Genomic DNA, 12,370 nt, shown 5'->3' with positions numbered 1-12,370 from the left:
AGGATTAGGGGAACGTGATGGGAAGGATTTAGGCTATCGATGGGTATTATCTGGCAGTGCACATTTCAGACTTTTTCTTAGGTAATTTCAAACAGAATCACTCAGTCCCTGGCACTGCATTGTAGATGCCAGTTCATCAAAAAATCAATGGTTAAAAATGAGGAATAACAAGATTTGTGTCATTTGCAGCATTATTTTCTCGCCTGTAATGGATATTAAAATTACACAATGATGTATACTAATGTACTTGTTAAAAATAATTGTTTAAGGTAACTAAAACATTAAAAAATAGAGATAACCTTTATTAAGACTTGTTAGACGAGTCACAACTTAGTAAATGATATTTAAAATAATATGTCATGGGGGGAGCCTACCATTTTAGCTGTTTTGAAATTTTCTTGTGTTTTTTTTTAGTACATGTTCATATCTGTGCTTAAACCCCAAGTGGGAGGGTAAATGAGGAAAGCTATGGATTGATTTCAAACTGCTGAGTAGAATTTCAGGGCCTAACAGCTTTAAAAGCAATTTCCATATGGGTAGAGATCTTTGCCAACAACATTCTTTCTCTAGGGTGAAATGTAGTGTGTTGTACAAGGAACTGTGCTTAAAATATTTGTAATTGTTGTGTTCAGTCTGTTTCTACTAATTATTGTAAGTTTGTGTTATTTTCACCTTATAAAATCAACACTAATGTTTTTGTGAATATTAGCTTATGAAGATCACATACTTCTAAAATTATGCTTTTTATTTTAATGTTTCTACAGGAGATAAAAACATTTTTAAAATGAAATAATACAGCAAACCAAAGCATAGTCTATGATCACTTTTATTAGTAGTAAAAATATTGTTTTATACTATAATTCAATGTAAAAATTACTTTTAGCACGAATTATTTTATAGTTTAGTCATTTGGGATTCCCTCCCCTTTGTACTAGTTATGTATAAAATAATCCAAGTGTCAGAATCAGCCTTTTAAAAGTAGATTTGATTTATATTTTAGATATGATAATAAAAAGATATTTTTGTTTCCTAAGTGAACGAAACTATAAATATTTAATATTAAGTTTATTTTTATCATGCTTTGGTACTTTTAGCAATCAGGGTAATATTTCTCCTCTAAGCCAAAAATTCAGTAAATGTAAATATGGATAAATATTTAAAAATAGAAAAGGAAAGAATATTAATTTGTTCTCTTTTTATATTAGAAACTGGTTTAAGGTCCTTTCAAATTAACGCTTGAATAAACTAAGGCTTGAATACTCATGCTTTTATTTGAATGTGAATTTTTAAAAATTTAGTTGTGATATTTTGGGAGTTTGGTTGATATAAATTGTCAATTTTATGGCTTTAAGGGTACAATAAACTTTTTGAAGTCATTGAAAATATCTAATTATGAACAGAAGATACTGATTTGTTTTCACCATGTGTGGCAGGTTTAACAGAATGTAGAGAGGTGAACTGGCTAGGAATTAAATATCAGATTTAGAGAATCTTAGAGATTAATAGTTTTACTAATGGTATATATAGTTTGATACTTTGTACTACAAAAAATTACTTTGTGGATTATAATATCCTTTTTTAAAAGTTATAACCAGAAATATAGTTCTATTGGCATTCATTCATTTAGTAAAAGTTTATTGAGCACCACTTTTCTGCCAGAACTACAGACAAAATGATCACAGATGAGAAAAGTTCAGTTTCTCCCCTTTTAAGTAAATCAGCAGGAAGGGCAGCAAACAAATCATAGAATGCACAATGGGACCTGTTACACAGAAATGTGCAGGCTGTGACAGCCTGAAAGAGGGTGAGAGCAGAGGCTGTACCACACTGACATATGTAGAGAAAATGGGTGACAAGTGGAGATGGTGGCAGGGGGTGAGGTTCTAGGAAGGGGAGCATCAGCTAGGTGGGGAGGGTAAATAATTGAGAAAATTTATTAGTTGTATATGGCTAGAGCTTGAAGGGATGGAGAGAGGTGGTGAGGCAGTGGCCCAAAAGTAGAGATCAGACAGAGGACAAGAGGTCAGAGTAAGGGGATTGTTTTTGCTTTGCTAAGGTGTTTGGGCACTGAAAGATTTTTTTTTTGTAGCCAGTAGTGATATGATTCTATTTTAATATTAGAAATATCTCACTAATGTCACATTCCTAAAGAATACTACTATTTGTCTACCATATGGGTTATTGACACTCATTAATGGCTTAAAATAACATACATTTATTATCTCACAGTTTCTGTGGGTCAGGAGTCTAGGCATGGCTTTGCTGGGTTCTCTGTCTCAGGATCTTACCTTAAAGCTGTAATCCAGTTGTTGGCTAGGGCTGCACCCTCACTACAAGAGTTAAGTAAAGGATCCGTGTGTGAGCCCATGTGGTTGTTGGCCATAGATCCTTGCAGAATGTGGGACTAAGGGCCTCATTGTCTTGCCAGATGTTGGCCAAAAGCCACCCTAGTTCCTTGCAGTGTGGCCTCTTCTATCAGGCAGCTCCTAACAAGGCAGGTTACTTCTTGACAGCTACAAAGGGAAATAGTCTTCTAGCGAGATGGACAGTATATCCTTTATAGCAATCATGCACATATAATCACATATATGCCACCTCACCTTTGCAGTGTTCTGTTGTTTAGAAGCAAGTCAGAAGTCACAGCCACTCTGAAGGGAAAAAACAACACAAGATACTAAACATATTCAGATTTGCACTGGTTAAAAAACCCATCTTTTTGCCCATAGTTAGACAAACACAGTTTGAGGGCATAGTCCCCAAGACCATCCTCACTTCTTATACCATCTGCAAGTTTGGGGGGGTTCTCAAAATCACCCACACTTTTGATAATTTGCTATAAGGACTCATAGAACTCACTGAAAGTCACTGTAGTTATGGTTTATTAGTGAAGAATACACATAAATGTCAGCCAAGTAGAGATACTTTGGGCAGAATCTGGAAGGGTTTCAAAGTGCAGACCTTCCATTGTTCTCTCATTGCATTACCCTCCTGGCATTGATGTGTTACAACACACCTTGCCAAACAAAAAAGTGTCACCAAACCTTGCTGTTCGTTTTTTTAAAATTGGGGCTTTATTATATAGGCTTCATTTATCAAGTGTCCATGTGGTTGAACTCAGCATCCAGGTCGACTGATGCTGCATGACTGAAAGTCCCCATCCTAAGTCACATGGTCTTGCTGTCTCTTTCTGATATGTCCAACCCAACCCTAAGACTATCATTGTATGACTGGTTTTACCCTAAGATCTTGATGTGATGACTCCAGTTCTGAACAAAGATATTTGTTACCTCTCTTTGGGGTAAACTTCTTTACTGTGCCGTTCCCAGAAGAAAATATGTTTGACATTTATGTAGTTTTCTACTCTACAAAGAACTGTTACATCCTAGTAGAAAGCTATTTGGCTTTTACTGCACAGTAATAAAAGATGAAAGTTGTCTAAGGCCCAAGAGCAGGCATTTATCCAAAATTGAGTGACTTTTCTCTGTGGAGTGCTTTTTGGTGACCCTACTGCATTATCCTTTGTATCTTTGTAGGATTTTGTATTCTTGAAGGTGTCCCATCATGCTGTACATTCTACCTTCTTAATTGTCTCTCAGCATCAGGCAACCAAAAATGTGCTGAATAGAATTCAGTGTTGGAAAGAAGGTTTTTTTAATTGTTGTTCGATTAAAGTTGTCCCCATTTCCCACCCATTACTCTCCCCTGCCCTACCCACCATCCTCCATGTACCCCTTACCCCGCCTTTGTCTTTGTCCATGGGTCCTTTACACAGGTTCCTTCACCCTTCCTCTTCTTTCCTCTGATATCTGCCTCCTCCACTCTGGTCAAGAAAGAAAGGTTTTCCAGGAGAATTTTAATTTTTTTGGAGGAGAAGGACGCTTAGTTTTACTGACAAACAACAAGTAACTAATAAGTAGACTGAGTTTCAAAAAGCTACAAACGAGAAGATAATTTTGATCTTTTAATTAAAAGATAATTTAAAAATTATCGAAGAGGGGAGACTACCGCCAAGATGGTGGCATAGGTGGAGACGCCGTGCTTCCTCACACAACCAAGTTTAGAGAAAACTAAATAATAGCAACAGAAAACACAGCCAGAACACAGAAAATTGAACTTTTCGGAAGTCTGATAACAACAAATTCTTCAGCCTGACCGGTAAGAGGGGCGAAAGCAGCAGCTGGCAGAGTGGGGTAGCACAGGAAAACTCGGTGAGACGGACTCAGGCGCACGGAATCCAGGCACAGGGTTGGACCTGGTGGGCAACTCAGCAAGCAATCGCAGGGAAACAGCGAGGGAGCAGAGCTGCAGGTTGACTGTGGTCGCGCATTCGTGTGTGGATAGACAAGCGAGGGAGTGGGCGATTTGACGAGAGCCAGCAGCCCCAGCAGCAAGGGGCAGCAGAGGGCACCACCATTTCCCCGCTCTAACCCCGCCTCCACATACAGCGTCATAATCCTGCGACCTAAGTGGCTCTGCCCCAGAACAACCTAAGGCTCTGCCCGTCACCCAGCTGTGAGAAACAGGAGAGGGGGCTGCCATTTCCCTGCTCTGACCCCACCTCCACATACAGAGTCACAACCCAGCAACCTGGGAGTCCAAGGCTCAGCTCCTCAGACTTAACGGGAGCAAACAGACCAAAAATGGCTCAAGAAGATCTCAAAGCCCCAGAGCCTATAAATCTAAGTGATGAAGAAATAGCAAAACTCTCAGATGCGCAGTTTAAAACACTGGTGATCAGGATCCTCACAGAACTGGTTGATTATAGCCACAAATTAGACAAACATATGAAGGCGAAACTAATTGAAATGAATGGAATTGCACAGGAAACCAATAGTGATGAAAAGGAAACTGGGACTCAAATCATTGGAGTGGACCAGAAGAAAGCAAATAATGGCCAAACAGAAAAGAGTGAAGAAGCAAGAATTCAAAAAAATGAGGAGAGTCTTAGGAACCTCCAGGACATCTTTAAACGCTCCAACATCTGAATTATAGGGGCACCAGAAGGGGGAAAGGAACAGCCACCAGTGGAAAACTTATTTGAACAAATAATAAAGGAGAATTTCCCCAATCTGGCAAAGGAAATAGACTTCCAGGAAATCCAGGAAGCTCAGAGAGTCCCAAAGAAGTTGGACCCAAGAAGAAACATACCAAGGCACATCATCATTACATTAGCCAAGAGTAAAATGAAGGAGAGAATCCTAGAAGCAGCAAGAGATAAGGGGACAGTCACCTACAAAGGAGTTCCCATCAGACTGTCAGCAGATTTCTCAAAAGAGACCTTACAGGCAAGAAGGGGCTCGAAAGAAGTATTCCAAGTCATGAAATGCAAAGACCTACAACCAAGATTGCTCCATCCAGCAAAACTTTCATTTAGAATGGAAGGGCAGATAAAGTGCTTCTCAGATAAGATCAAATTCAAGGAGTTCATCATCACCAAGCCCTTATTATATGAAATGCTAAAGGGACTTATCTAAGAAAAAGAAGTTAAAAAAACATGAACAGTGAAAGGACAACAAACTCACAGTTATTAACAGCCACACCTAAAACAAAAGCAAACTAAAAGGACAACTAGATTAGGAGTGGAAACATAGAAATGAAGATCTCAAGGAGGGTTAGCAACAGGGGAGTGGGAGGAGGAGAAGGGGGGAGAAGGTACAGAAAATAAGTAGCATAGACAGTAGATAGAAAATAGATGGGGGGCAAGAATAGTATGGGAAATATAGAATCTAAAGAACTTGAGACACATGGTCATAAACTAAAGGGGGGTAATGGTGGGGACGGGAGGGGTAGGGTGGAGGGGACTTAAGGGGGGAATAAAACAACTGTAACAGCATAATCAATAAAAAGTAAATTAAAAAAATAAAATAAATAAAATATTTAAAAAAATTTTTTTTTAATTTTCTTTATCCTCTAACTTTACTGGAAGTAATATAACTTAGGAGTCAGAACACATAAGCATTAGTTCTGGCTTTATTTTCTTTATTTGTTAGACTAGAATCTAGTTTCTATGGTTTCGCAACCTCAGCACCATTAAATTTTGGACTGTATATTTCTTGGGATAGAGATTGTTATGTGCACGATAGGACATTTAGCAGCATCCTGCTCTCTGCCCACTAGAGGCTAGTAACCCACTTTCTACCCACCCCCACAGTGACAACCAAAATTTGTCTCAAGACATTGCCAATTGAACCCTGAGGGTAAAGTCATCCCCACTGAGAACCACTGAGTTGCCAGGTATTCATAGATTCTTTAAATACAACATTCTAGGATTTTGTGGAAAGTCTGTGGTTTGAATCTCCATCTCACATCTCATGCTCTTGCCTGAAGACCTGTCATTTTGTCAAGCGAAATACAAATGAGAACTGAGAAACTCTCAAACTAAAGGGTAGCATCTCTAAGGGAGGGATTGTGTTAAAAATGTATATTTGTGAGTTTAATTTTTCTGAATAGTATATAAACCTCCATTTAGTGAATTTGTAACATGTTTAGGTTGTAATGACAGACATGTTCATGATTCTGTGATATTTACTTGCTAGGAATGGTTATATTAATTTAGGCAACTGGAATGTAAAAATTTTGGGGTTTTAGCCACTGTGATTTAATTTTGCATCCAGCTGCTGTTATACTTTATTTCTAAGATTTAGGAAAAAAATGTATTTGGAATCAGGAATCCAGGGTTTTAATTCTAGCCATCCTGCAACAGTAAAAGTATACAGAATAGACAAGGTTTCTTCCCTCTCTTTTGTTCTTGTGGACCACTCCAAAGGCCCAATTTAAGTGTTAGGTGTTTCCACGTGATACATACACATCTGCATTCTAGTTTAGTGGTTCCAGTTTGAGGAATGATGGCAAATGTATAGTGTTTCAATTAATATTTAAACCAAACCAAAAATTCTTAACTAATACTATTGTCAGCAAATTTATGAAATAGTATTTATTTTTATTTTCTTTCTATAAACTAAATATATGTTATACTTTTATGTTTATTAATTAAGCTTGGGTTCATGGTGTGATTTGGATTTATTTGTTAGTGGTCACATGGTTCAGCCTGATAGCTAATATAACTAATACTTTGAAGTGTAACGAAAAAAATAGATGAATTTTCATCATTTTATTTCCTGTTATAACTATCAAATCAATGATTATATCAGTAGCTCTGGTAGATACCTGCAATTTTGATGTACTAGTTGAAGAAATACTTTATTCTTCACTTTCTCCCAGGGAAAGCATTGGGGTTGTTGTTTTGTTTTTATTGAGAAATACTTGGGGAGGATTCTTTAGAGCATTTTTGAGTAACAAAAGATAGTTGTTAACCTGTCTTCTCTTTCGGCCCTATAGCTAGAGGGCCTTTGGAAGGAGGAGCCAGAGCAGAGTTGACTTCTTCTTCCTAATGTACTGAAGGATTTGCCCTTATACTGGCCAGAGTGCCCTGTAAGGGGTTGGAGGAAACCATGCTCTGCCCCCTGGCAGGTCTTTGAGCTGAACTATCAGATAGATAATGACTTCTACTATGTTTGTTGTCCATGTATGATTTAAGCACGCTCCTCTCTCTCCCTAATGTAACCTTTAGTAAAGTCTTTCTTGTTTACTGATCTTTTGTATGAGTAGAATCTTGGAAGGAATCCCAAAGACTGCTGATTCTGTTTCGGTTTCTCTGAGAGAGCACTGAAGTGTATGCACGACACAGCTGACATTTGGGGAGCATATAAATCCAACAGGTTGCTGGGCTGAGCATGCTGAAATGGTTCCTGCTTGTTGGATACCTGTGACTGTCATAGGCTTGTTAAAACTTTTGTTAATGTGCACTGTTTCTCTTTATCCTCTAACAGCTCTGTGAGAAATGCCTTTTTTATGGAAATGGGGAGAAAGAAGCTTCCATAAATTAATGAACTTAGAAAGTTACCTAGCTTAATTAGAAGTATGAAGTTAGACTTCTATGCAGGCACATCTGATTTCAAATTCCTTGTTCTGAATTACTGAATTGTGCAGCTGTATTCTTAGATAAGGCTGTTTTTTGAGGATTAAAATTTATTTTATCAGTTTAGGAGGAGATAAAAAATAGAAGCTCTAAAATTCTGAAAATTGTAGGGTTTTATTTTTATTTTTAACTATGAAGAGGTGAAATAAGTGATTGCCACATTTCTATATTAATCTTGCTCTGGGAGTATGTTTTCTCTACCCTTACCAGTCAGTTCCTACTCACATATCTTTTGTGAAGCCTTCAATACTTCACTACATCCTGGCCAGAAGTAAATTTAGGATATCTGTAATCACATAACTTTTCATAGTTTCTGCCACTTTAACATTTTATTTCTTTCCTCCATGTGTTAGAGTGAATTGTTTTGTCTTCCTTAAATTTTTAATAACAGCTTTATTGAGATATTTCACATCTCATACAAGTCACCCTTTTAATGTATATAGACATGTACTTTAATGTTTTCAGGCTTATACAACCATCATCACAATAAATTTTAGAATATTTTTATCACCCCCAAAAGGAACCTTCTGTTAGTGGTGGCAAGAACAGCACCAGGTATTAGATGGGTGGGTCCAAACCAGACCTTGGTTCAGCAACCTTGGCATTTAAGTTTTGACTAGGAAAGAATTCAGAGCTAAGACTCACACTATAAGAAAAAAAATTATTTAGAAAGGCAGAGAGGTAAAAATGGGTGGTGGAAGAAATGGGCTCAGGAAATAAGGTACAGAGGCAAAAGAAGGGCCTTTGGAGCTTAGGAGAGAGGAAGGTAAAGCACTTGGGAAGAGAAAGGGGAGGAAGAAGAGAAGAGGAGAGGAAGGCTTGGTCCTGCTCTCAGAAGGGAGACCCCTGCTGGCTTCTTCATCCTAAGGGCTTTTAAGGTGCAAATTTTAGGAGCAGTTTCAGGGAAGGATTTCAATAGAATATTCATCGATTTCCAGGTATGTCCTTTTAGGGTCATGGCTTCTATTGATTGGTCAGTGCAGGGAGGGAAGGGGGATGATGGGGATCATTAGTAAGTGCAGCTTGTCTGCAGGCAGCCATTGCCAAATTTGTCTGGTTTTGTTGCTTTTCTGGGACTGGAGCTGAAGCACAACTGAGGCCTAGCATTATCTTTAGGTAGGAAAGTTCAGGTGATTGAAACCACATGACTAACCATATGAAAGGTCAGGGTGGTCCAAACCAACAACCTGTGTGTGATATGCTAGGAGAAGAAAGATTACCCTGGGAACAAGGTCCTTGTTTTCTCAGTTTTACCTGTTGCTAGACACCCCGGGCTTTCTGCCCTGGTGACCTTCTGTGCCTGGCCCATCATCCTCGTTCTGCTGTCTAAATGCCTACCACACTCCTACCCATTGTCAGTACTCCACACTTCTCTATTTCCCTTCCCTCTAGCCCTAGGCAGCTGATGATCTATCTGTTTCTGTAGATTTGCCTGTTCTGGACATTTCATGTAAAATGAATGATATATTGTGGTCTTCTCTGATTGACTTTTCACTAGTATAATATTTTCCTGGTCCATTCATGCTGCCCTATATGTCATTACTTCATTGCTTCTTTTAGCAGAATAATATTTTTCTTGTGTGGATATACCACAGGTTACTTATCAGCTGATAGACATTTGGATGCTTTAAGGCTGTTAATGGATAATACTGCTATGAAAATGTTTTTCTGTGAACATATGTGAGTGTTTCTCTTGGGTATATTTAAGGAGTGGAACTATTATGTCATTGGTAACTCTAAATTTTTGAACAACTTCCTGACTGGTTTCTAAAACAGTTGCACCATTTTATCTCCCAACCAGTGGAACATGAGGGTTCAACTTTTTCCACCTCCTTGCTAAGACTTGGTATTTTTTAATGGTTCCTTTTTAATGTATTTTTCCACTACCCTCTATCCCCCCATCCCCTCTTGTCCCTAATGCTCATTTTTTATGTATTTTTCCACTCCCCCACCCCCGACAGTGTCCATATCATATGGTGTCACGGGTGCACATAGATACTCCATTTCTTGACCTCTAATTGTTAAGCCCTACACCCCAAGTGACTTCATGAATGTTAATTGAATAAAAGAATGGAATATTGTCTGTGTTCAGTTTGGATTCTTCAGCTTGTCCATAGAGACATGGCTACTGTTTCTGTTAAATGCTAATAACTTAAAGATATAAAGAGCATTAGAGGCTTCATTTTCAACCATCTCATCTCTAGAAAAAATAGACTTGCCACTTGAAAACTGCTTCTAAAATATAGCTTTTTGCTTCTGGCAAAAGTGGAGGAATAGAGCCCTGGCTGGTGTAGCTCAGTGGATTGAGCGTGAGCCTGCGAACCACACGATCACGGTTCGATTCCCAGTCAGGGCACATGCCTGGGTTGCAGGCCAGTTCCCTGCAGGCCAGTTCCCAGCAGGGGATGCACAAAAGGCAACCATACATTGATGTTTCTCTCCCTCTCTCCTTCCCCCCTTCCCCTCTAAAGATAAACAAATAAAATCTTAAAAAAAAGTGGAGGAATAGTTAAATATACTTTACATCCTCACACAACCAAAAGAAGGACAATAACAAACTTAAAAACAAAAAACAACCAGAACTGCAAGAAAATTGAACTGTATGTTGGTCTGACAACCAAGTAGTTAAAGAGGAACATTCGTTCAGACTGGTAGGAGAGGCAGAGATGGGCATCCAGGTATGGAGAGGATGTGCTGCAAGGAAATAGCTAGAGGAGTGGATGGGTGAGGCAGTGACTGGTGGACCAGGCAGTTCCACATTTGTGTGCAGATAAGCCACGAAAAACAACTGGGGAGCAAGGCAGACCACGTAACCCAGAGTTCCAGGATGTGGAAAAAAAGCCTCAAAACCTCTGGCTGTAAAAATGTGGGGATTGTGGGGGAGGGAGAAACTCCTAGCCTCACAGGAGAGTTCATTTGAGAGACTCACAGAGTCCTAGAATGTACATAAACCCACCTACCCAGGAATCAGCACCAGAAGGGCCCAGTTTGCTTGTGGGTAGCAGGGGTAACTGAAAGCCCACTGGGAGCTGAGCAAGCTGCATTGTTCCCTCTCTGACCCTGCTCCCACATATAGCACCGTAGCGCAATGAGGTGGGATGCCACGTCCTGGTGAATACCTGAGACTCCACCCCTTACAATATAACAGCAGCACTGAGACAAAAAAAAATTATGGCACAAATGAAAGAACAGTTCCAAGCTCCAAAACCAGAACCAAGCAATGAAGAGATAGCCAACAAATCAGATGCAGACTTCAAAGCACTCGTAATCAGCACGCTCACCAAATGGTTGAGTATGGTCACAAAATAGAGGGAAAAGTGAAGGCTATGCAAAGTAAAATAAAGAAAAATGTACACGGAACGAAGAGTGAAGGGAAGGAAACCGGGAAACAAATCAGCAATTTGGACCAGAAGGAAGAAATAAACATTCAGAACAGAATGAAGAAACAAGTATTCAGAAACAATGAGGAGAGGCTTAGGAACCTCTAGAACAACTGTAAACCCTTCAACATCCTAATCATAGGGGTACCAGAGGGAGAAGAGGAAGAGCAAGAAATGGAAAACTTACTTGAAAACATAATGAAGGAGAACTTCCCCAATCTGGCAAAGGAAATAGACTGCCAAGAAGTCCAGGAAGTTGAGAGAGTCCCAAAATAGTTGGACCCAAGGAAGCACACACCAAGGCACATTGTAATTATATTACCCAAGATTAAAGATGAGGAGAGAATCTTAAAAGCAGCAAGAGAAAAGGAGAGAGTTGCCTACAAAGGAGTGCGCCTAAGATTGTCAGCTGATTTCTCAAGAGAAACCTTACAGGCAAGAAGGGGCTGGAAAGAAGTCTTCAAAGTTATGAAAGGCAAAGACCTATATACAAGATGACTCTATCCAGCTAAGCTAACATTTGGAATGGAAGGGCAGATAAAGTGCTTCCCTGAGAAGGTCAAGTTAAAGGAGTTCATCATTTACAAGTCTGTATTATATAAAATGTTAAAGGGACTTATCTAAGAAGAAGAAGATGAACAAAACTATATGAATAGTCAAATGACAGCAAACTCACAACCACCAACAACTGAACCTAAAACAAACAAACAAACAATACAAAACACCTAAGCAAACAACTAGAGCAGGAAGAGAATCACAGAAATGGAGATCACATGGAGGGTTATCAATGGGGAGAGGCAGGGGAGAGCATGGGAGAAAAGGTACAGGGAATAACAAGCATAAATGGTGGGTAGAGACTTCTGGCCAAGATGGAGGCGTAGGTGGAAACAGTGTGCCTCCTCGCACAACTAAGTTTAAAGACAACGAAGTTTTAGTAACAAAAGTGCAGCCAAAACACAGAAAATTGAACTGTACGGAAGTCCGACAACAATAAACCATCCAGCCAGAACTG

The 12,370-nt window shown here is 39.2% G+C and overlaps 1 protein-coding gene across 3 annotated transcripts in view; it reads left to right on the top strand.

Annotated features, from left to right (window-relative positions):
• The window catches only part of CENPP (centromere protein P), a 377,506-nt gene that overhangs the window by 135,586 nt on the left and 229,550 nt on the right, over positions 1–12,370 (top strand). The window lies entirely within an intron of this gene.

This window comes from Artibeus jamaicensis, unplaced genomic scaffold (assembly GCF_021234435.1).
Source record: "Artibeus jamaicensis isolate MK-2021 breed Jamaican fruit bat unplaced genomic scaffold, CSHL_Jam_final contig_288, whole genome shotgun sequence".
NCBI classification, from domain to species: domain Eukaryota; kingdom Metazoa; phylum Chordata; class Mammalia; order Chiroptera; family Phyllostomidae; genus Artibeus; species Artibeus jamaicensis.
This window is presented reverse-complemented; position numbering and strand designations above follow the sequence as displayed.